At 40.9% G+C, this 25,528-nt stretch overlaps 1 protein-coding gene across 2 annotated transcripts in view; it reads right to left on the bottom strand.

Annotated features, from left to right (window-relative positions):
- Positions 1-25,528, bottom strand: part of fbrsl1 (fibrosin-like 1) — a 400,430-nt gene that overhangs the window by 365,467 nt on the left and 9,435 nt on the right. The window contains exon 2 of one of the 2 annotated variants that reach the window (XM_049577999.1): positions 24,130-24,266. The exons of the other annotated variant lie outside the window; for it this stretch is intronic. The gene's annotated coding sequence lies outside the window, so the exon portion shown is untranslated. The remainder of the gene's footprint in view (positions 1-24,129; positions 24,267-25,528) is intronic. 2 annotated transcript variants of the gene reach the window in all.

The following is a 25,528-nucleotide window of genomic DNA, read 5'->3' as shown; positions in this document are numbered from 1 at the left end:
TGGCTCCTCCCACTGCCGCATGCATCACACACGCTTTTCCGCATTAACCATGCCCACTTCAAATTTCTGACCAATCACACAACAGTTCTCGGACACCGCACAAGAAAAAAGTTCTGCCCAGATGATGAGAAAAAGCTGCAAGAACTCCCAAACCAGGGCTGCAAGAAAAAAAATCACGTCATTCTTTTCTTGCAGCCCTGTGAGAGAGAACAAATTTCACTGTTTCACTGTATGTAAAGGCCTTACGGGGGTAAAGACAAATAATAGAACAGCTTGAACCTTCTGGTTATTTCAGGAAATTACATCACTTGACTGTAATGCAGCTTTTTAAATCTGAAATAGGCTAAATCTACGATATTACAATATCCAAAATCTGAGATCATAAAGCCTCACATCACAGTACATATGATATTGATAGAGCCCTAGTGTGATATTGTTACCTAACTAAAAAAATTTAAATTTTGTCTCAAGGAAATTGAATCGAACGCAACTGGACTTGGTTTTGTCTTAGAAGATGTTTCATCTCTTATCCAAGAGGCTTCATCAGTTCATGCTTGTCTGACTAGGCTGGAACTAGTCTGACAAACTGGTGTGGAAACACCCAGGTATTTAACCTCTGAGGAGGTCTTCACAAGGCCAATGATGTCACTGGTTCGTTAGTGCCCCAGTGGTGTGTCAACAACAAAACCAAGTCCAGTTGCATTCAATTCAATTGCCTTGAGATAACTATGACCTGGATGAATGAGAATATCCACAGACAATTTAAATTTTGGTTTTTGTGCATTGTGTAAAATGTCTTCATCCTTAAAAATGGAGATGTTACAGTGTGCACAAACAGGTTATTATCAGTCAAAAGCTAACGTAGGTGACAGCTGCTAAATTAGCTGTCTGGAGTCATGACAGGGTAAACCCCAATGTGAATAGCTACTCCATTTGCATACCTGCTGCAGTTTTTGGGACTGTCAGGACTTCAGGTAGCCAGCTGGCTCAGTATGTGGCTCAGGCCCTTGAGTGGCCCAAGTGGTTGCATCTAGCTAGTTAGCAATCGATATCTGTAGACAGCTGATGTCAAGAATTACAAGTATCTGTCCTGTCCTATCTATCTGTCCTGAAACTGATTGCTATGTTGCTGTGGGTGTCCAAGTTCTACTTAGATGAAGCATTTGTTATTAATAGGCCCTAGCTGTATGGGATTACCTGTATTTTAAAATATGCATAAGGATGACATGACAGCCTGGTGCAGGTCTTTAATTTTTCTTATACATGGTGATGTTAAATAATATGACTTTACAATTATGTTTTTGTTTTGCTGTTTTTAAACCCAGATTTGCATCTGTACCAGAAGCTCACTATTACAGTGTTAATTATAAGTGTTTAATATATATATATAAAAATACTGGGCCATGAAGCAATCATGTCACCTTTTGCATATTTAATATTGCGTCACCAGCTGAGACAGCCTTCTGCTTATAATCTTGTGTTGACAGAGCTGTCTGCATAATTGATTGATCAGTAGTTGATACTTCATTAACATTCACTGCAAAGCATCGCTCTTTTTCAGTGACACAGTGAGCACAGGCCTCCAGATATCTGTAAGAGGACACAGTTTCAGCAGGGACAGAGCTGCTCCTTGTCTCCCTGCTATGCAAACAGCTCACTACAAATGACTCCTGTTTGAGCACAAAGTGGAGACATGGCTCCTCTGGCTGTGAGGGCAACCGGCTCTCTGCTTGCTGCTGCTGCCTCTCTGAAAGCCATCCCCCTTTAGATGGGCTGTTCCTCCGAGGGCCCCCTGTGCACGAGCTGCTGAGGCTGCAACAATGAAGCAGCAGGCCCCCCGACAGCAGCAGCCAGCGGCCATTATCTCAGTGCATTGTGTGATCGTGTCCGGGAGGAAAGAAAGAGGATGTGTATGTAATGGTGTGTATTTTGCCTTGGAGAGTACTTTTAAAAATGTGTTTGTATGTCTGTGACTGCAAATGAACACAGAGACAAACATGAACCCAACACTTGAACATAAATAAGGACAGACAACAGCGGACTGCTGTGTCTTCTCCTTACAAAAGACCAGCTCCCAGGCCTCTTTGCCTCCTATAGAAAATACCTAAGTGAGCACTTATAGCTGCCTTGCTAGTGCATAGGAACTTGATTAATGGTGTTTAGATAGACTGCCTTGGTGGGTTCACTCCACTAAATCATATGGCAGAGGAGGGTTTATTAAGCAAACTAGAGAAAAATACAAGTCTAATAGCCCCACTTGCAGGTTCATGTACACAACAATATGTTCCTCAGTGGCAAGCTGCACCAGGGCAAATTGCAAAGCTTTTATGGGCATATTTAAAAGTGAAATAGGAATGCAAAGTTATGTTACCTCAAATAAGGACATTCCCTTTTTATTATTTTGGAAATGTTCTCTGATCTCCTTAGTAACCTTGACGCATCACACAGCAGCTGGGTTGATGCCCTCGAAGGATTTTGTTGCACAGATGTCCTCAAAATTCAAGCATTACTCTTGCTGTCTTTTAGAGCCTCCAATGTGAAAAATGGTTTAGTGCAGCTGTACGGCATCTGATGAACTAATCAAAGTGAGACAAAACAAAAACATAAGCCCTTGGCATCTTTTCTCCTGTGGGGTTAGGTGCATCTTGACTTGTAAGCAACACATTTCAAAATACAAGTCGATGATTCAACACTCACACAGACGGGTACCATTATAAGTCTGAAGCCATAATCCATCAAATATGAACCGGACTGTGTCCATTTTATTTGCAGCAATAGTGTCCGTTCTCGTCTTGGGCAATAACTCATGACTGGCAGCTTGTTCACTGATAAGAAGCTTTGGGATCTAGTGTTCTTTTGCTCTGCAGGAATAATGCAGTTCAGAGTAGAGTTCACAGGAGGACACATCTGTAGCGCTGTGCAGCCTGGTACAATACGTACTGAGTGGCACAAACATGAATACCATCAATAGGTCTCCCTGAAATGTTTCACTTGTGAGCACATCTGCACACATCAAACACTGGAAATAATTAAGGCTTAAACCTGATGCATGCCTCATCAATCACACACCTGTTTTCAGCATTTGCATGTGTTTCAAAATCCAAATCCCCCATAAATTCTAAGTGCTCTCAATGGACCTGAATTGTCATGAATTAATATAATAGCAGCAGTTAAACCGCACCACCTAAGTAACGTTATTGCCTGTTGTAAAAATGTACAAGAAGCATAAAACAAGACCCTATAAGATTATGTATAGGAGGACATAGAGCAGGTGACCGCAGTTGTGTCCTCAGAGAAAGCTGTTACAGGAGAGCAGCTGGGTCTACAACAGCAGCCAAACCAAAGGGACATGAAAGCCACAGAGCATATCTCTGGGATCACTGGGGATGTTTTGGTGGCACTGTTCCAAAAGCAGATAGAGAAATCTTGCTTGGTGCTGAAGCTACTCACTGAGCAGAAGGGTCAGAGCCTTGTCAGACAGCAGGTTTACCACTAGAAAAGCTCTGAGTCACTGCTGAGTCAGGTAAAAACTGTGTCAGACATAAGAATGGATGTTTGATGAACACAAACTGTTAACATTTCCCTCTTCTAAGCACTTACACAAAACTGCAACAAAACACTTGAAAGTATCGAAATATATTTGTAAGAAACTGATTAAAGAAAGCCAGTGTAATCTTAAAGCCAAAGTTGTTTAAAACACAACTCAAAATGCTTTGATTATATTTTCATGTGATCCTTGTTAAACTACCATGTCTGAAATGTGGAATGACCTTCATTGACAAGCTAGCCAGAGGCTTACTTTGCTGTTATTATTTTATACATGTCTTTAAGTCAAATTTCAAGGTTGGGATTGCGTCATCAAGATAAATTCCTGGACGTATAGTATAATTCGTAACTAAAATGACCTGAATGTGTTTCTGATACTGTCTTTGTCAAGAATTTAGACAATACTCATTATTCTATCACCAAATGCATTGTGAGTTGTATAATTACCCTTTTCACACACTGTCCCTGGAGTTGCTAAACATTTTTTTGTATGGCAGATTCTTGGCTCTTAATACCTGTTCTGCAACGGCTGCACAATGCCAGTAGTGACAGAGATGGAGATACAGAGTTATTCCAGGACACTGAGAATATGTAGGCCTATTATACTGTGGAGCAATAGGCCGACGGCTCCAATCATCTCCTTTCGCTTCCATTATTCTCCACTGATAAATGACTCTCGCAGCTGCCCCTGATAAGAGCCTTCCCTGCCTATTCATCAGCTCTCAATTCAAGGCTTTACACTTGCAGCATAGAAAGATCTACAGTAGCAGTGTTAGTGACTCATGGCTTGCTATCAAGGAAAAGGCTACATCCACAAGTACTGTTCCTTAACAGGGTGTTGATAGATAGCAGCTGCATGTAAGCAGGTGCATACTAGGATAATGGGCCCATACCTTGGCCGATTACTATTGCCCTGACAGTAATCCATCACTGAACCCAAAATTGTGATTTAAATATGTGATTTGATATGTTTTCTATCAAGTATTTGTAGTCAGGCTAGCAGCAGTGCTCTAAGGGATGGTCAAGTCAGAAGTCAGTTGGTCCAGACTGAAATATCTGATTTAGATGAAAAGCTAGTTCAGAAATATGATCCCCAGAGGATGAATCCTCATGATTGTAACCTTTCCTCCAGCACCATCAGTAGATGACATTTTTGGTATGGGGTGAAATAAATGTATTGGATGGATTCCACTGAAATACGGTAAAAAAAAAAACCAACCCATTCATAGTCCCTAGTAGGGGTGGGGGAAATTTTCGATTCTTAGATGCATCATGATTCGGACATGGACGAATCTGAATCAATTCACAAACGTCCAAATTTCGATTAATTAGAGTAATACAGAAGGTTCTAAATGATGCGGAACTAAGAAGCACGGTACGCGTCATCTCCGGGACACTTTGGGATGCGCACCTGGAGCGGACACGCCAACACGCACACAGAGGAAAACAAACATGGCTGACCGCCACCCACTTCACCGTGAGATCCGAACAGCTCCTTCCAATTTAAAAGCAGACGTGTGGAAATACTTCGGCTTCTACAACGTTGACGGCGGAAGCGAACTGGACAAGAGCTACTAGTGCCGCTACCGACCAGAGAACAATCGAGGAAGCAATTAGAAAGCTGCCACCCTCATTGGAAAAGGCCAAGCGAATTACGAAGGCCATCGCGGCATTTATTGCCAAGGATTTGCGTCCTTATTCCGTTGTGGAAAATCAGGGATTTCGAGCACTGCTGCATACATTGGAGCCCAGATACACCATCCCATCCCGATGCTATTTCACCGACACGGCCATCCCGACACTCTACCATCAAACCAAAACAGAAGTCATGGCCTCGCTGTTGAAGGCAGGTAGGAACGCAGTTACATGTGATGCATGGACATCTGTCGCCACCGAATTATTTGTTACTCTAAGTTAACTGCGTATTTTATCTTGTGATTTAAGATACCTGTTGTTACCTTTGGTTCCGTACAACGAAGTTGTAACTTTCCAGTTTGCACGCATTTCCATTTATATGTTTAATAAAATATAATGGAAATGAATTCAACTGTTTCTTATTACAAATGCACTGTTTTTAAAAATTGCAAGTGTTGAATGCTTATTCAGTGAGACAAAAAGAAATGTGTGTTGTGAAAAAGTGCATCAACATACATAAATTAAAGATGCATCAATAATCGTTTTAGAATCGAATCGTAGCCCCTGAATCGTAATCATTATCGAATCGTGAGGTGCCCAAAGATTCCCACCCCTAGTCCCTAGAGGATGCATCCTACTAGTCCTCCTTTGGTTATGCCCTGACTTATCCTCAAGCGCCACCATGAAACTAACATTTTTAGTTTAGAGTGAAATATTTTAATAACTGTGTTTTCTATGTTGATATCAAGTCTGAGGCTTTGGTGGTCCTCCATTGTTTCCTCTAGTGCCGCCATCATCCCTGATTTTTCTCTTATTCTGTTAGATAACTTGACAACTAGAGAATGGATTGGCACAAACTGTGTTCAGACATTCATGGTCCCTGCACATCAATTTCAATGACTCTGGTGATCCCAACTTTATGGAGTCAAATTATGAATCTGTCTTTTACTTTAGTTTAAGACCAAATAGGGAAAAAACAGATCAAGTGCAGTTATAGTTGAAAACGCTGGCATGCTAATGTGCTAAATGTAAGATGTCATGGTCACATGACGTGCACCTTAGTCCACTCAGTCACTGGGTCATCCCTTGAACTTTAAACTTTTCCTTTGCAAAAGAAATATGGTTTGAATCACTTCACAGTAGAGGTCCTTCTTCCTCATGTTGATTTCAAGAAGAAGGCTACTATCAAGCTTTTTAAGGAGCCCTGGCTCTCACTTTCTCGCTTTCCAAGAAAACCTTTTTGTGTGTAAAAATCTGAACTGTAAGGGGAAAGGAGCCGTCTCCCAGTCATTACTCCCAATGGAAATAAATATACAGTGAAGTATGTTGTAGGGGTGGTGAGTGTGCGGGGTAGGCAAGTTATTTTAGCTTGGCTTGCTTCCAGAGATGCAGCCAAGAAGCAAACTCCTCGCAGCCTGACTCACTGGTAATCCAGGATGGAAGGCATGTCAGCGACAGTCTGTATCTGCGCTGTCACATCCCATCGCTCAGACAATGTATCACTCCATTCATAGCACAACCAGGCTTTGATGTGCCTGAATACACCCAGTAACACTGTCCTCTTTTAAGCCGGTAAGTGGGTGGATGTTGCTGACTCTTAATCTGTATATCTACACGGTTCCCTTCGCTGTGATCAAGCTCGCAAACTTCAAATAAGAGCCGCAGGGCCCGTAAGTGTGTTTGGCAAGGGAAGGGCATGGGTTTATGAAGCATAATTACCGTTAATAACCTTAGGGCTTGCAAGGTTTCTTTTCAACACTGCTTATGTAAATATTATCTTAAGGCCCTCTGTAAATTAAACAGTTCCACTTGCTGGCATAGCCTTGTGCAGATGTGTGAAGAGCCAGACAGGAGAGCCTCAAGGAGTGAGATTATTATACAACAGAAAGATACACTCAGTGTGGACAGAAAGAAGAGATACTCTATTGTGATAGTTGGGTAAGAAAGTGCTACTGCCTTCACAGACTGAAAGTCCTATATTTTCAGGCTAAAAAATAATGAACTTCAAGTAATGATTTTCTCCCAAAGCGAATACGTAGCATTTCCAGAATAAAGTCTTCTTGTGCTCTGTTAACAGAGAGAGCATTTGTGCCTTCCTGGTTTGGCTCGATGCTTGCAAAGTCATCTGCATGCTATTTTGAGAGCACAAACAAGATCTAAATTATGGCCTTTCCAAATTTCTAAACCCATTGTACAGTAATGTGAATGCTTCTTCCCCCCTGAGTTATGCAAATCATTTCAGTTCACAAGGTGGAGTTTTTAGTTTGTAGCTAGTAGTTAGAGCCAGCTAAGCCTGCAGATGATAAAAATGTATTATGCTGTTTAGATGGAACATGTAGAGTGGGTCATTATGTGTTTTTCTAGTACTGAAAATGCAGACTGCTGTGTAGTCTGGCTGAACGCCAGAGAACGATCAATAGCCTTCCTGTTCCTCTTATTCTGACTCAAGCATCTGGGATGTATGAAGATTGAATTAATGAGCACTACATGCAACACTCTCCCCCTGCCCACCATTGATTTGAGCTCATCAAAACCTCATTGTGAAAAAGTGTGGTTAGCCTCAAATGATCTGAACTGGCTTCAGTCAATTAAGCTGCGAATAAGCCTTCCTGTGGCGGACGCCTCTTCTTGTTAAAATGACAGTGATGACAGGGGACATCAAATAAAGGGATATTGATGAAAAACATGTTGATTAATATGTCAACAGCAGGCTGGTAAATGATAAATGTCTCAGTGTCGTTGATGCTACTGTGGGGCATCAGTCTGTTGAAAAACGCATTGAAGTGCCACAATTTGATTTTATGTCAGCACAGCAGAAGCTGCTACATGTCATGATAACCCAGATTTAACTATATTTAAGACTGGATTTTCCACCATCACTACAAATAGTCTCATCCTGTCCAAGTAAAGTTATTGCTATATTATTGTGAATCACTTTGCTTGGTCAGGATTACGTGAGAAAGACTGTTTGGACTAAATATTAGAAAACAGGTATGAAACGGTCTCACAATAAATTGTGGTACAATTCTCCACGACTAGTATTAACGTTTCAAATTGTTATCATCATTAAAACCATGTTTGATTACGACACTTTGAAAACCTCTTGGTAAATACTGTTCAGCATCAACTACAGTTAGCAGCTGTCTTCCAGACTCAGGTGCAGCATGCAACGTGTGTTGGTTCACAACTCCCTTGTTTACAGGGTTGGCTTGCAGCAGGCAAACCCAATGATGCAACTGGTCCCTTGCCCTCAGCTACAGAGACAGACACTCAAGCAAGCATTTCAAAGACAGGCTCCCTTTAATGTTAATCTACATTTAACAAGGTTTTCATATATTTACAAAAGTAAACTGCTAATTTTATTTGTAGTTTTTTTTTTTCTTTTTTTTTTTTTTTAAAAACTTGATTAGATGATTTCAGTGTGTTTATCAGTACTCTTTCAGCACACTTTAACAATAGCGAGATAATACTGATAACCACAATAATTTTGTTCACTATAATTGTAGTATGAAGTTTTCATAGAAACACCTTTCAGTATGATGCAATACAATCCAAAAGCACAACAAACAAAACCCCTTAAACTGCCCATGTAGTTATATCAGCACCTCTCTACAAAAACCTCAACAAAAAGAGAACATTATAACCTTCAAGAAGATAGGATTTATTGCAGGGTCATTGTAGTTTAAAGGGATAGTGCACCCAAAAATGAAAATTCAGCCATTATCTACTCACCCATATGCCGATGGAGGCCCTGGTGAAGTTTTAGAGTCCTCACATCCCTCGCGGAGATCAGCAGAGGGAGCGGCCAGCACACCTAATGGCTGACGGCGCCCCAGACTAACGTCCAAGAACACAAAATTGAATCCACAAAGTATCTCCATACTGCTCATCCGTAGTGATCCAATGTGCTGCAGCTGCGACATAAAAAGTTGTTTCGAAAAACGTCATATGAACTCTGTTTTTAGCCTCACTGTAGCCTGTAGCTCTGACTGCTTCTCTGTGCTCCGCACTCACGTGTGTGCGCTCAGGGTGATCGGTGATCTCTGAAGAGCAGCAGTCTCGTCAGTACTAATGTCCAGATTCTCAAGTGCAGGCACCGCCAATTCCCAGTCTAAGCAGCAAAGACTTTCCTCATCCGTTGGCATTGCTTTGCATTTGAAACAACTACACCACCAGGTTTCCAGTGCTCGACTCCGGTATTCTGCAGCTGGCTGAGAGTTAGGCTCATGAGCTGCGGCGGCTGCTTCATCCAGTAGCCTGAGTTCCGTCCGTATACTCGGGCTCAAACAAATACGGCTCAAAAAAAGAAATGCTGTTCCTCCTCAATTTCAAAGTATTCAGACATGTTGGGCTGTCCTTTGCTAAAAGACCGTAGTGCAAATTATCTTTTAGCTCTGTGGTTACTGCTATCTCCCCCTGCGGTGCACGTGTCACGTGATGTAAACACAGGTGAGCAAAGCTCATGGTTTCGCTGGTCTCGCGCAGGTGCGCACACGTGAGCGCGGAGCACAGAGAAGCAGTCAGAGCTACAGGCTACAGTGAGGCTAAAAACAGAGTTCATATGACGTTTTTCGAAACAACTTTTTATGTCGGAGCTGCAGCACATTTGGATCACTATGGATGAGCAGTATGGAGATACTTTGTGGATTCAATTTTGTGTTCTTGGACGTTAGTCTGGGGCGCCGTCTATCATTAGGTGTGCTAGCTGCTCCCCCCGCCCATCTCCGCAAGGGATGTGAGGACTCTAAAACTTCACCAGGGCCTCCATCGGCATATGGGTGAGTAGATAATGGCTGAATTTTCATTTTTGGGTGCACAATCCCTTTAAGAAGAGTTTCTTGTTATCGAATAAACTAGCAACTAAGTGTATTAGCACCAGAACATCTTCAGACAAAACAGAAACATTAGACCATGTTCTTTACACAATCTGATCGTTTGTCTTAGTGAATAATGTTTAAGTTTGACATTGCCTGACTGATTTTTTGATGATTCTTGCTCACAAATTAAAACTTTGTGCCCTAGAATTAAAGGGACACTCAAGTGAAACTAGTCCTTAGTACGGGTCAAGCTCCCAAAACTCTACATTTCCTGAGAGAATTCTAACTGACAGAACTTTGATGGCATAATAAGGAGTTATTTTCTCATTCATGATGTAGTCACCTTAAAGCCCCCACAGTAGACATACAGCTGTTTCCACCATAATGAGCAATCTGACCTTTGGGTGTGCACAAATGGGGCAAATATTCTGTCAAAAATATAAAGGATGTCAAAGAAAACATTTGGTCTCATTCATGAAATGTTAATAAATCTGTGTGTAGATTTGCACATGGTACTAGAAACCCACACCGGATTCATGAACCCCAGGGAAACCTTGGATTTGATCGTAGGCACATGCATATGTTCATGAATGCCAATCAACCGTAAGCTAACAGCGCACTCCCGCTAGTCAGCAAGTAGCATACACCCCTGTCTATGTATGGCCAATGACCACCATATATGGAGGTGATAATTATGGACAGGTGCATCCTGTTGACCTGTGAACATGGAGTAATCAAAGACAGAGAGAGATAGAAAGGAATTTTTTGTTTGAGATTCCGAGATTTCCTGAGATTGAGGTTATTTTGGGTGGAGTTGAGAAAAAATTTAATTTTGTGACAGGGACAGGTAAATCAAATGCCTGGGAGGAGGAAACAGGTGCTGTTAACTCTGTGTCCTCTGTTTTAAGAAGAGGTTAAACGAAAATGGTTCGATATGAAACTTGATGCACAAAAGGTACACACACACAAATAAACCACAACAGCTACAGGAGGAGTCTCTTTCCAGTCTCTGTCAGACAGCTACATAGCTCTAGAATGAGATGCCAGAAATGTAGAAAACACATGTATAAAGTCGATTTAAATAACTCCTTCACATTTTAAGAAACCTAATCTGAAGCTTTAAGGGATAGTGCACCCAAAAATGAAAATTCAGCCATTATCTACTCACCCATATGCCGACGGAGCGGCTAGCACACCTAATGGCTGACGGCGCCCCAGACTAACGTCCAAGAACACAAAATTGAAACCACAAAATATCTCCAACATGCCCATCCGTAGCGATCCTAATGTCCTAAAGAAAAACGTCATATGAACTCTGTTTTTATCCTCACTATAGCCTGCAGCTCTGACTGCTTCTCTGTGCTCCGTGCTCATGTGTGCGTGCCTGCGCGAGACCAGTGAAAGCATGAGCTTTGCTTACCCATGTTTACATCACGTGACACGTGCACCGCAGGGAGAGACAACAGTAACCACAGTAGCTAAAAGATAATTTGCACTACGATCTTTTAGCAAAGGACAGCCCAACATGTCTGAAGACTCTGAAATTGAGGAGGAACAGCATTTCTTTGTTGAGCTGTATTTGTTTGAGCCCGAGTATACGGACGGAACTCAGGCTACTGGACGAAGCAGCCGCCGCAGCTCATGAGCCTAACTCTCAGCCAGCCGCAGGACACCAGAGTCGAGCACTGGAAACCTGGTGGTGTAGTTGTTTCAAATGCAAAGCAATGCCAACGGATGAGGAAAGTCTTTGCTGCTCAGACTGGGAATTGGTGATGCCTGCACTTGAGAATCTGGACATCAGTACTGACGAGACTGCTGCTCTTCAGAGATCACCGATCACCCTGAGCACGCACACGTGAGCGTGGAGCACAGAGAAGCAGTCAGAGCTACAGGCTACAGTGAGGCTAAAAACAGAGTTCATATGACGTTTTTCGAAACAACTTTTTATGTCGGGGCTGCAGCACACTTGGATCACTACGGATGAGCATGTTGGAGATATTTTGTGGTTTCAATTTTGTGTTCTTGGACGTTAGTCTGGGGCGCCGTCAGCCATTAGGTGTGCTAGCCGCTCTCCCCGCCGATCTCCGCAAGGGATGTGAGGACTCTAAAACTTCACTATATATTAGGGCATTAACGACTTTGATTTTTTTCAGGTTGACTTATCTGTCAATAAAGTCGAAGTCGAGTCAACAAGTCATTTGATGACGTCATCACATTGACACGGTGAAGGAAAGTGAAATATCTCCACACACGTGACGTGTGTCTGCCAAGGCCCGAACATACTCGGGCGGAACGTACACGGAACGGACTCTGCGGAGGTCCACGCGGACTCGAAGCGGACATCCGCAAGCCCTGTGCGTGCAAAGCTCAGATTTTACGACCGTGCGGACTCCGCTCTGTGCACCAGTGACTGCTCGGCATGTATTTTTCACATCGCGGGGATTTTTCACGGATATTTTTACAGGAAACTACAACGCGGAAGTGCGCTTGACTATGAAAGCCCGAATGACTGCGGACATTCCTCACGGAGTCTGCTCTGCTTATAGTACGCCCGAGTATGTTAAGTATAAAGCATCGCCGTAAGCCAATCAGAGGCAGCAATTGCATTCCGTACACAAGCACACAGAGAGAGAGGGAAAAAACACATGACTTGTTGACTCCTCCTGGGGGGTGTCGACTTGTGCCACTGACGTCGACAAATCGACTTTTCTGTTAATGCCCTACTATATATATATATATATATATATATATATATATATATATATATATACACATATATACATGTCTAATGTCTTGTCATGTTTAACTTTAACTTTATGTGCATTTCTTATTATATATTTTTTTTATTATTATACACAAGCACTACGAGCAGTCAGAAGCAGGTGAAGATTTTGTTACTGCCTACAAGAAGATCAGAGCTAAGGTTAAGGTTAGACTTTATTGTCCCCAGAGGGAAATTTGTCTTGGACAACAATGCCACAGCTGCAATTATAGTTCATCAGTCACACGTATCACAATGCAGCAAAGTAATCATACAAAAAGACACAAGACACAGACACGAATCAGCGCCTAACCTCAGTGTATAAATAAATAACATTACAGGACACTCTATATGACATATATTGCACTGCCCCACTAAAAGTGCCTAAGTCCTGAAACACAGATAATTGCACTGACTGTGACTGTATTGCACAGAATAAATTAAAAACTTATGATAATGAATGAAAAGAAAGAGAACAGTAACTACTGTTCTAGCAGCTCATTCTCCTAAAAACAGAAAATAAATCCATAAAAACAAATAAAAATGATACAATAACACCGACATGTTTAAAACATGTTAAAAGATAACAGAAGTAAGATAAAAGTAATAAAAGCAATCGATAATTGCACACCAAGGGAGACAAAAAGGCAGAGGGCACAATGCCTCAAAAGAAAAGAGTAAAAAAGGAAAAGAAAACCCCTTAACGTATAACAGGTTGCTTATTCAGAAGAGCAATAAAGAGAGCTTTCGGCCACTGTATTGAAATATGGCAACGCAAGAAGACAGCCTCCAGCATACCGCGACCTGCCTGTGTATATATAGAGAAATCATTCTAAGCCTATGAGAAAGCTTCCATGTGTATGTGAATTGCATTACACTTTAGTAAATATATATTTATGAAAGCAATAGTTGATATTTGCTCATAAACAACCACGTAAATCACACATTGTAACTTTAAAATGATAGTGTCATCAGAAAATTATATGACAAAGTTATTAGGCTGACTACTTCTACATTCATTAGTGTACAGTGTGAATAAAAGAGGAGAACTCACAGCTCCTTGTGGAACCCCCGTGTTACAGTGTTTGACCATAGGGAGTGTGGTATTCACATTGACTTATTGTGGCCTGTCAGTTAAAAGTGAATAAAACCATTTAATAATTGACGGACTGACTTGCATGTCAATAAGCTTCTTTACAAGCAGGTGAGGACGGACGGTGTCAAATACAGAACTAAAATCAGCAAATAAAACCCTAGCATATGTCCTTGAATCTTCAAGGTGCTTGCTTATTAGATGAGACACACAGATAACAGCGTCCTCTGTGCTGCGCCCCTTCCTGTACGCAAACTGGAGAGGGTCAAGGTAAGAAGAGATCGAAGGTTTAATCATATTAACAATCAGAGCTACTAATACATTGATGAATGCCAAAATATACATAAATTTCCTTCTATGAACACTGTACACACAAATTTGTTTTGCTCACTTGTCATGAGTGATACCCAATGTGTTTAACAGCCAAAATTTCCACCAAAGTATAAGCAACGTTTTAGTAAGCAACACGGTGGCATGTGTGCTTTGATCAGCCAAACCTAAGTAACAATAGCATCACTCTTCCTGTATGAGGAAGAATGTGTCAAGGGAACAAGCACGAATTGAATGAATGCAATAATTTCACCAACTCTGGGGACCCACTACACCAAGACATAGCAGCTAACCTGCTGCTATCAATCTTTTGCTTTTCAGAAACTGACTGGAGGAGCCAAAACAACTTGTAACTCCAGCTCCTACTGCTACAACAACAATGTTAAGCTCACAATGATGAGTGATATTTGGCAAACACAAGAACACCAGCGTGATGAGTTATGATGGCTTAGAATGGTTCCTAAAACTTATTTTCCATCTCTATCTCAACCCCCAAAAGCACTTGAATTGATTTTATTTGTGCTCAAATAAATTCTAAACTGAACTCTTTTAAGGTCTAAAGAAGAAGGTCAGACCTCGGGTTTGCACTAAAAGCAACTTCAGCAATTAGAGCAGGAGAAAAAAAGCTGAACAGGGGAAGCAATGTGTGTATAAAAACACAAAGCAATTGAGAGAGAGCCCAGGGAAAGTACTCCCTCAATTCTCCAGCAAGGATATAGCCACATTTGTCTCCAAACAAAACAATAAAACCAGCCAGCCAGTAGTTGTTAATTTCCTCTTTGCTTCAATTGACTCAATAAGCTTTTTTCCCCCTTGGAGACAGCAGCCACTACTCTACAGGTGAAAGCAGGGGGAAAAAGAAAAGAGGAAATAGAGAGAGGAAGAAAAGGAAGAGATAGAGTGCCAGCGGCAGAAAAGCAATTGAGGACTTGACTTCCACAAAACCCTGGAAGAAGTTAATCTAGACTGCCGTGGGAGTTTTTCATTAGCTTGGCAATCTGTTCCTGCGGTGAAGATGTAAGCTAAGTTATATTTTATAACTGTGAGCTCTGAGACTCTGAGTCACACAGAGAATAAATATGGGAACATTTCACACGACCAACAGCTCCACTAAACCTTAACATCCTCCAGACTTTATAGGAATATACCGCAGCATACCAGGCAGAGGTTCAGGTGGATATATAACTTCCGTGTTTTCTCATTCATTTTGACCTGTATTTATGTCACTTGTCACTCTGTCTTTTAAATAATGCTAACAAATTTAACCAAACATCAAGCAAGGCAGAAAAGCCTTGGCACTGCTTTACTTTCCAGCAACCTCTTCTCTATCATTCTTGATCATTCAGGACAGGACCGTTAGAACTCACAAGAGTCGCCCCGGTTTAACACTCCTCCCATATAGTTGGCTTCAATGTGATCCAGGAATTTATGCTAATTCTTATTCTCTTCTGGGTTCATTGCAGCAGCACAAGAGCATTTACTAAATGCCTAATGTAAAACACAAGCTTGTGTGCTAAACAGCAAATTCCCAGCATCCTGCCAAAAGAGGTAATCACACATAAGAGCTCCAAACTGGTGCTCCTTCCACCCCCACATTAGGGGTCAAAACCTGCACTACAGTGGTACTATGACCTGCTTACTTCCAATATGTCTTTTAAGCCTGACTTATAATACATCCCCTGTCTTCTATGGAGGGAAGCGTGAACTCTCATGATAGCAGAGCCTGTGGAGGCCCAGTGCAGAATTATAATCAGCTCTTTCTAACAGAAAAGTCATCCTGCACCGTGGCATACTCCTGATCCTTGGCAACTTTTAATTAGTGTTTGTCCTTCAAGCCTGTGCTCCTCACAGCTATTAAGGCCCTTAAGCCCTTTGCAAATTAATTATAAAAGACTAGGCAATCATGGTAATTCAATTTGGCCCCGGGCACCAGGCCTGGTCTTTGACCTAACTCCAGTGTGGCTTTCTGTGGGGACAAAGGGTGTCGTGGGGTGAGCCAGGGCCTAACAAGTGTTTGAAAATGAAAAATACATCTGCATATGTTTTAATGAACCACCTCTACTTTTACTTACTGCCATTTTAGCTACATGCCTGATGCAGTAATTTACTTCTGCTATTGGTTGTATTTGCTTATGGATATCGACTGCAATAGATATGCTGTCTTAAACAGATGTGCTATCTGTCCTATCCAATAAAACTGAAAATTCTAAAAACTGTGACATGTTCATTCATTACCATGAGGCACTGTAATTATATATATATATTATTATTATATTATATATATTGTATTAAATGCACAAACACGAACCTGCTGCCATACTATCACAGTAAATATGTATTGATTAATCCATTGTACATATGTATCCATTGAGTCATTAAAAATACTGACTTGAGAGCTGAACAGTCGCTGTTGTTTTTAACTCAAGTTATGTCTTCCCCCATTCAGGGGTGTAACAGTAGCAAGTCAGAAAATACTGACTAACGGATTAATGCATTGTCGGTTTTTGTCTATTCATGGAATTTGTTTAGAATTAAAATTATTTAGGGAATCAGCACCAAGTTTTGAGCATGAACCAAATGCTTATGTCAGGATGCTAGCATGTGCAAATTGACAATGCCAACATGCTGATTTTTAGCAGGTATACTGTTCACCATCTTAGTCTAATATGTTAGCATGCTAACATTTAGAGATGTATAACACATCAATCTGAATCGTTATATCGATTCAATGATCAGTGATACAGTATCGTCAATGCAACATTAACACATATTGTCTTCTTTAAGATATCTCTTTATTTTAAAATTCCCATGGCACATCTGTGTCACCATTTCAGTCCAAGCACACCCCCTTTCTAAACACTCAAACAGTGCTAGCAGCCTAGCACCAGGCAAATAGTGGCAATGAAAAAGCCAATAAGGATATTTACTGATATTGTCTCATATTGATCGCAGGCCCCTGAATTTAACTGAATCAAAACTGTGTTGTGGCAGACTTTGTGATATCAGCAAATACCGTATTGTTGTCCTAAAAATCAATATCATATCGTATCATGATAAAACTTGTGATTTATTCCCCTATTAACATTTACTAATTAACACTAAGCACAAATACAGCTGAGGCTGATGGTCATAAACCAAAGTATTGGACAAATTATGATTATGACCTGATGATGGCAAGGTCAGGGGATGACTAAAGTGATATATTCAAACCATAAAATCATTTGGTGGGGACTGTGTACAAAGGCATTTAACGTTGTTGAGATATTTCAGTTTAAAATGTTTTTAAATGCATTTTTATTTCAGTTTACTATCTGAAAATGTTGTTATGCAGAATTATACATATTTTCCAGTACTCCATGATTACTTGTAAATTATGTGGCATTTTGAAAATAATGCAGCTCTAAAGCAGTGATGATTCTTCCTCACGTCTGAGGATTGAAATGTTTTAGCAGTAAGAATTTCACAAGCTGATGTCTGAGCTGCAGAGCTTCAAGATCTGCTTCGTGATGTTGGGAGACAAGCTTGATACATGACTAAAAATACTAGAAGCGCAAATCAAAAAGGGCCAGACCAATTACTGCGATCTAGCTGATCTTGAGCAGCAGCTGGCAGCATGGCAGATGCACACGCACACACACAGAGCGCTACACTGCATGTTGCCTCAGGGAAGCATCATCTTTTTCTGTGTCTCTCCTACAGCTAAAGTTCATTCATGAATACAGAGTTCAGCTCTTATGAGATTTTTGGTGGATGCAAAATACCTGCAGAAAACCTGAGACCTTCTGGGAATCATTCATGACAGAAACAAGCAGCACCGAGGGTACCAAAAGCAGACAAATAACGCTATGTACATACAATGCCTTCATAAATACTAAAGAGCAGCGACTACAGGTAAAGAAGTTAGGCACACTGTTTTGATGTAGTAGTGTTTAATCTAGAAGCCTCGTTTTGGGATCTACCATCATTGAGGAAACCCCCACAGGAGTTCAACTGCACACACAGCAGCACAGTGGCTACCACTGGAAGGTAAGTGTTAAAGTAGGCCAATTAGACTGTGGGGATTGGCTGGTCTGAGCTCGAGCTGCGGAAAGGAGGCCAGGACGTGAGATGATGAGCAGCTATTCTCCTCCACTCTGCTGGCAAAGCCAGACTGGCACATCTGTAACGTCAGATTCATGGACCTGGAAGTTTCACCACCCCACAGAGTCCTGTTCTAGATATGTCATTTAATAATGTGCGGCGCCTGTAGCTGAATGATTGTTTTCCCTTTCACTATAACACAAACTGATTGGGAAATATCTACAAAGGGAGGGGATAATGGATCAATACCAATGTTTCTTTTCTTTTCTCTGTTTCTGACATTTCTAGCATTTAAACTTCACTTTGTGTAGATTTCAACTCATTTTCAGTCCCTGCTCAGCAATAAGAGACAGTGCAGTAACTGATACCTGCATTGCTATGTATTTCAGAAAGGGATGAAGAAAGCCTTGTTCTCAAGCCAGCAATGCACAGGTAGTGCCAACATACCAGTTTTTAGCCAGGTGATACATTACAGATTCACTTCATCTTTCTGTTGGCTCTCTCCTCTAATTACCTACAGCTTACTGCTTAAAAAAGTCTAATTCTTGTGTCTGGCTTCCAGTAGCAGTAACCAAGTGTTACTTCCAAAGCAAAAGAGCATTCATGAATTAGCTATGATAGTTTGTCTGATTACAGGTTATGCTATTAAAGCCTATGGCTAGCACATACACTGTGTAGTATTTAATTTCCCCTTTATCTGAAAGTCCATCATGGGTGCCAGCAGAGTTTAGGGTAATGACATCAGCTCTGTCCTGCTCTCTGTTGGAAATGGGAAGGGTTACACTCCAGCAACCCCAGCTAAAGTTAGCCCATAAAGCACAAGTTTTCCTAAACTCATCACATCAGTTCTTGCATGTTTCCTTATTGGACTCATAGGACTAAAACATATTCCTACACTGCAATAAAGTATTCCACATTGATATTTAAAAGGTGAGGGTGCTGACATTTTGCCTGGCAGTCTTTTAGGCCTGTGTATCATGCACTGTATGTTGCAGTCAGGTGCAGATTTAAAGGAATACTTCAACTGCAGAATGATCATTTGTTCATAAATTTCTCACCTCTTATGTTAAATTCGTTAAATTCACACATACCTCCACATTAACCGAAGAATCCAGAAAACAGAGAAAAGTCTTGATAAATTACATTAAAAGTGGGCCACACACTGCATACGAGTAGCACATCAGGGGAAATGCATTCATTTGAACTCTGCTTGAGCATTCTGTTGAGTTCAAAAGCACACAACCGCCCAGGCATGCTACTCATTCATGCACAATACTGTTTATATGGAAGCGTTTTTAAGCAGTAAGGTTTTAGCAAAAATGCATGTTTGGGAGGTAGTAAGCATAACAAATTATACTGCACGAGACGCATGAGAGTATATTAACTGTTGTTTTGGTAGAATTTTGCTGTAGTTAAATGTGTCCCTCTTTATTTCAATTCATCAAGAATTTCCTTAGTTTTTGGATTCTTTGTTTACAGTGGAGGCATGTGAGAAAAACGTTTTCTTGACATTTCAGTGTAACAGGAGGTAAGAAACAGATATACTGCTGATCATTTTGTAAATGAGGTATTCCTTTAATACACCTTTAGCAAAATTCTCGTTTTTATATAGACCATGTTTTTCAGCCAACTCATGTACTAAATTAGTGGGCTAGCTACAGGTAGAAAAAATCTGCCAGAGACAGTTTTCATTTCAGATGACAAAATTTCAGATGGACAGAAATAAAACGCCCGAAAAGCCATGTTCAAAAAACTGGAATAGGGATAGAAGGGATCAGCTTGGGAGTGGGCAGGGCATGATAGTGAACTTTGTAAGAGGACTGTGATGGCCACAGTCACAGATGAAAATGTTTCCCAATTCATATTCTTGAAACTTATTACTTTGTTACTTATTTCATTTATGCTTAACCATACCTAAACATCTGACATCACATATTTGGTCCGATTTAGAATCTGTTTATTTGCTTTTAACCTTACATTGTCTAATTTATGTGCTCACATTCTAGCATTGCAAGGTCACACAGGCAAATTGTTTGATATTAATCATCTGTTTCTTTGTCTGTGAGTTACCGTGGTTGTTAAGGGAGGTCACTCTAAGGACTCTAAAATCCTGGAACCAATTCATCAGACCAAATAATGTTTCTTTGTTTTTAGCTGTAGGTGCCATCCATTTTGGTTACCCCTTGTGTATTATATTTGCCTCCTTGTGTGTCATTTTGATGGCCACTTTGTTCAGTTAACACCTTGTTTAGTTATTATATTGACTATAGCTACGTTATGTGGACCTCTTTTATAGGCACAGATGTTCAGTTCTTAGTTTGTAATTTTTCATGCATGTTTTGAGTAAATAAAAATGCAGTGTTCTGTCATCTGCATCCTTGTTGCCTCACTGCTCAGTCCCTAACAAGGACATTATTATCTTCTGCAGCCTCTTTTATTCTCCTACATGTTAAAGAACATGGTATAATAAGGGATTGTAGGAGTATCCCCACCCTGCCTCTACTCACCAGGAGTACTTCATCGCTCTCCAAACAATCTCCATTGTGAGCAAAACAAAAGTGAATCAGTAGTGCCAGAGCTTGAAATTACAACCCCCCAACCTGCCAAGTGTGAGCTGTCATTGATCACCACGAACATAATGAGAAATAGCAACTAACTTGTAATTTGCAAAATAGACAACAGCATGTCGTGTCAGGATGGATTTATGTAGAGACATCTGTAATCAACTGTTTTATTGTTGGGACAAGCAGCACTAAATGCTTGGAAAATATAATGTTGTTGATTGAAAGAAAACCCAACTCTTATATTCTGTCATCAACTTCATCACCATTACAGATGGTGACTGATGGGATTGACGCAGGTACATTCTCTACACTACTTTGGTCATGATACAAAGTCCGGAAAAAAAAGAAAAAATTACAATTTTGTGCTGTATGTTTTATGTTTACTTCTTTCCTACATTTGTATACAACACGTAAAAGGCTGATGAATGCTATGGAATTTCCGTTTTTCTTTTCTAAACAGCTTCTGTATCATGTTGCTCTCACTGATGGAAAAGGTCAAATGGAGATAATGTGAGGACGCATGTTTCTGTGTGCATATATTTGTGTAAATCTGCTGGTGATAAAGGACAAAACTGTTTCCAATGGATATCTCAGCCTCTGACTGTCAACCATAAATCATATGTGGAGCAAATTGCATTAATATAAGACACGCAAAAAAGTACATCTTCTCTGCATAATCTATAATCATTATACAATAGATACATCGTTTGCTTAGAATGATCACGTATACGGAAATAAGAGCCAAGAGCAAAAACAATACAAGTCCCTTTTTTTTTAATCACCAAGAAAGCAGCGCAGTGTTTGTGTGTGTGTTTTGTGTGTGTCTGTTTCAGCCCTGTGAGAACAGGCGGTTGTTTGATTGCAAAGCACAGATATGTGTATATAGCAGGGCCTGGAGGTCAGCGCGCTAAACAATACTCCCCGTGATAAATCCTCCTGTCTGTTCTCTGTGTGTGCCTCGCTCTTTTGATTTATTCCTTCAGAGAGCATGAGGAGAAGGCAAAGAGAACACACAGATAAATAATTCACAGGGACATTAACATCAAAGAGGGCCGCGGGGAAACAAAAACACGGCCATTTGGGTCGATGTGCCGTTTTGGATTAAACCAGACACAGTGTTTGTGTGTGTCTGTGCGCCCCTTAGTATGGCCTTGCCGAGAGAGAGAGCCTCGTTGCAGGGCAGGTGGACATTTAAGCATGCGCCCTAATACACACACACACACACACACAATCTGGATCCGTTTCACCGTTTGAGATGAGGCTACAGATCAGAGAGGAGAGCGGGACTAATTGATGCTGATGTTTTTGTATTACTTCAGTTACAACCACTAATCCCCTGAGGAAGACAGCGCACTCTCACACCCACAACTGTTGTGTTGATGATAAATAAGGAAAATTAGCCCCCAGTTGATTGTCTTGGTGGTGTACATGCCCACAGGGACATGTCTCACTGGTGAATAGCTCTGTGTGGTGGCAATGTCTCATCAAGTGCTGTCATAACATTCCCATCCAGAGCAGCAGAAGGGTCCTTGCTAATTGCCGGAGGCCGTGACGCCTCTCTCCTTGATACTTTCCTTCCCTAAGTGTCTGTTCCAGCCTTCTTTTGGTGCGAGATGAGCCTCTGGCCCGTATGGAAATGAGGGCTAATTATGAGAAAAAAAGCCTACAAGGCTAATTTGACTGGAGTGAACAATAAAGGTTAACTGAGCCAAAATGATGCAGCGTTTAGTTTTCAGGCGTTCAGATCATTACATGTGCATGAGGTTTGTGGTGAAAAACAGAAGTGAAGAATGTCAGATAAACACATCAGTGATGCCTCATTCAACACTGGCTGTTCCTTCTCAGTCAATCAGAAGCACTTTGATTCCTAACAACTAAAGCAGATTTTACCAGTGGCTGAAAGAAACAACTGGAGGAAGCTGTAAGGAGGTCAGTCTATCTTCACTCACACACATCCAACTGCAGAAAATGCAAAGGGCATTGCTGACTCAGTATTTACAGGAATTCAAACATGACTTGCAAAATGCTGGTTCAGTGTTTATTAATAATTTGTAAGTATGCCCTAGACGGCTTTCCGTGCCTCTAGTTTTTCAAACTAGGCACATACAGTATGTGCTGTAAAGACTCTGTTACCAACGAGCCACTGAGATAATAGCTGTTGACCCATGGAGACCACCAGGATTGGAGGTAATGAGTCTGGGAACTGACTCCACAGATTTGTTTATTTAGCGGTATAAAAAGAAAAAGTGCTTCACACACACACACACACACACACACACACACACACACACACACACACACACAGCCTAGCACTGCCTGGTTAGCAGCTTGTATTGTAGGCAGTGTTTAGTCCAGATATGGCCCAGGCAGCAGCAGCAGCTGGTCTCAGTTTAAATCTGTGACACAGACTGAGTTCTCTGGTTGACCTTGGAAAGTCTCTGGGGACATTCACTTATTTATCCACAGCGAAGCTGCTCTTCTCTAACGTGATGGCTGGCACGTGTACCTGCTCATCACACACTCGGATTGCCTGATGTCCTCTGTGTGTGTGTGTGAATACTGTCTACCTTTCAATCTGTCAGAATGACATATGAAGTATGTCTACAGAGCAGTATGTGTGCTCTAGAGTTCAACTTGTTTTTGAAGGTTTAAAAAAAAAACAGTTTTACTTGCTTGCTGAGCCTGAGTGGGTATTCAGACAGCAACCCCACTGTGTCATTGTAGGGTGCTATGTTTTTTTCATGCAGCAAAGTTACCCTTCTGAACATGGCCTAAGGATGCCAGATACTTATGCCAGATGACTTATGAACATTAATGATCTTTACAAGATGATAAACCTTATTGTTCATGGTGATTGCATACGTTTCTGCAATCACTAGCAGACACAAAGTTCTACCTTTATACAATGAATACCAACATTTGAGGTGCAGGTAAATAGAAAAAAGTGGCAGAAAACAGTGGCTCCCCTGTGAAGGTGAACCATTTTTTGGATAGTTCTTGGATGATTACATTACCAATATATAGTCATGAATTCTTGTGTGAGGTCTGATCAGACTTTGAAAATCTATTTATATTAAGGGCTTTTATAGACGGCTACTATTATTCAGTTATAGAACCAAAGCTCACAACCAATACTTGGAAACTGACCATCAGTCTAACTGTGGTAAGCACTTTTAATACTTCACTCGACAGCATATTCGTCAGTGTGTTGGTTTTTCTATGAGTCTGAGTGTGTACTGGCTGCTGTCTCTTCTGTCTCTTCTGAGTGTTGCAGAGAACAGGAGGGAGGTGTGATTGACTCACCTACTGTTGCAGAATGCCCGTTTGTCTGTGAAGTGCATACAGCCGATGTCCCTACATCAGTCCCCTTGACTGACAACTCTGTAAACCTTGGGGGGTGATTCAGCTCACAGCCATCATGCAGGGTCACGCTGTCTTTCCTAAAGATGGAAAAGGTCACTGTGTTGACACCTAATGGATGCCCCCCCCCCCCCCCAATCCGAAACAAACAGGGAAGTTAAAAAAAAGGCATGCCAGAGGTAACAAGATAAGTATACACCAACATGGAGCAATTTTTGTTGCTAGGCAGAGTGTACCAGCAGAAGTAAGCACCTGCCCATGACCATTTTATCCCATCATTGAAAGCATAAAAGTAACTGAATTGTAATAAAATGTATCTTCTATTTACTTTATTTTTTCTTTAAAACATGGGCTTCATGAGTACATGATTTGCAAAATTGTGCATAAGTTGACTGTTTTCTTCTTCTCTCACTTGGTGTCAACTTCATCTAAAACTATCCACATTGGTGAATAAACACATGAGATTTATTTACACGTACACATAAGTATGAAAACTGTTAAAGTCTTTGGCGATTAGACCTCCTTGTGATGTCATATATTTTAGGAGGGTGGTAACGTTACGCCCTGAACTTTGACCCTCTTACACATATATCCATTACCATGGAGATAAAACAAAATGCTGTTCACTGAGTTCGCCAGAGACAGAGATCAACCCGGACAGCTCTGATGTTAATATTCCTTTTATTGCTAATCGACTGGTCATCAGTCACCTGAATGCGCTGTCATCCATCACTGCAACATCTGATAGCTGTCAACCAATTGTCAAACAGCTGTCAATGAGCTTTTAAACTGTCATCTGTTTGCCGCTCAGTCGATGTGACGTATCGTCCATTATGCAGAGGATTTTGGGTCAGAATAGCCAGAAAAGCATGCTGGCTTGCAAACTGCAAAATCGGAACGGATGCAGTAGAACATCCTGGTATTTTTAGCATACTGCATTTGACGTACTTTGTATTGGGACATACTAAATCTTTTTCTGTCATATTATATAGAATGGTAGTATGGGAATTGGAATGCACCGTTAAAGTTTGTCAGTTATAACATGAATGGCTGACAGAGATTGTGGCAAAGTTTGATTGGCTAACTAAGAGAGGGCACATCCATAATCTGCTGATTGGAGGAAGTGTGGGATAGAGAGAGAATAGTGAATGGATATTAGGGCTGTCAAAATTGCTCAAAATTGACATTCGAATATTCCTTCTAAAAATAACTCATAAGTTCGAACCATTGGAATTTTTTTTTTTTGCATTATGCCCACAGGAGGGCAAACTAATACAAGGAAACATACTTGTATATGTATTAATAGGTAGGTATTTTTATTTCAACATAAACGTTTTTGAAA

Source organism: Epinephelus fuscoguttatus, linkage group LG6 (assembly GCF_011397635.1).
Source record: "Epinephelus fuscoguttatus linkage group LG6, E.fuscoguttatus.final_Chr_v1".
Lineage (NCBI taxonomy): Eukaryota > Metazoa > Chordata > Actinopteri > Perciformes > Serranidae > Epinephelus > Epinephelus fuscoguttatus.
Note: the sequence above shows the minus strand (reverse complement) of the source record. Positions and strands in the feature narration are given on the sequence as shown.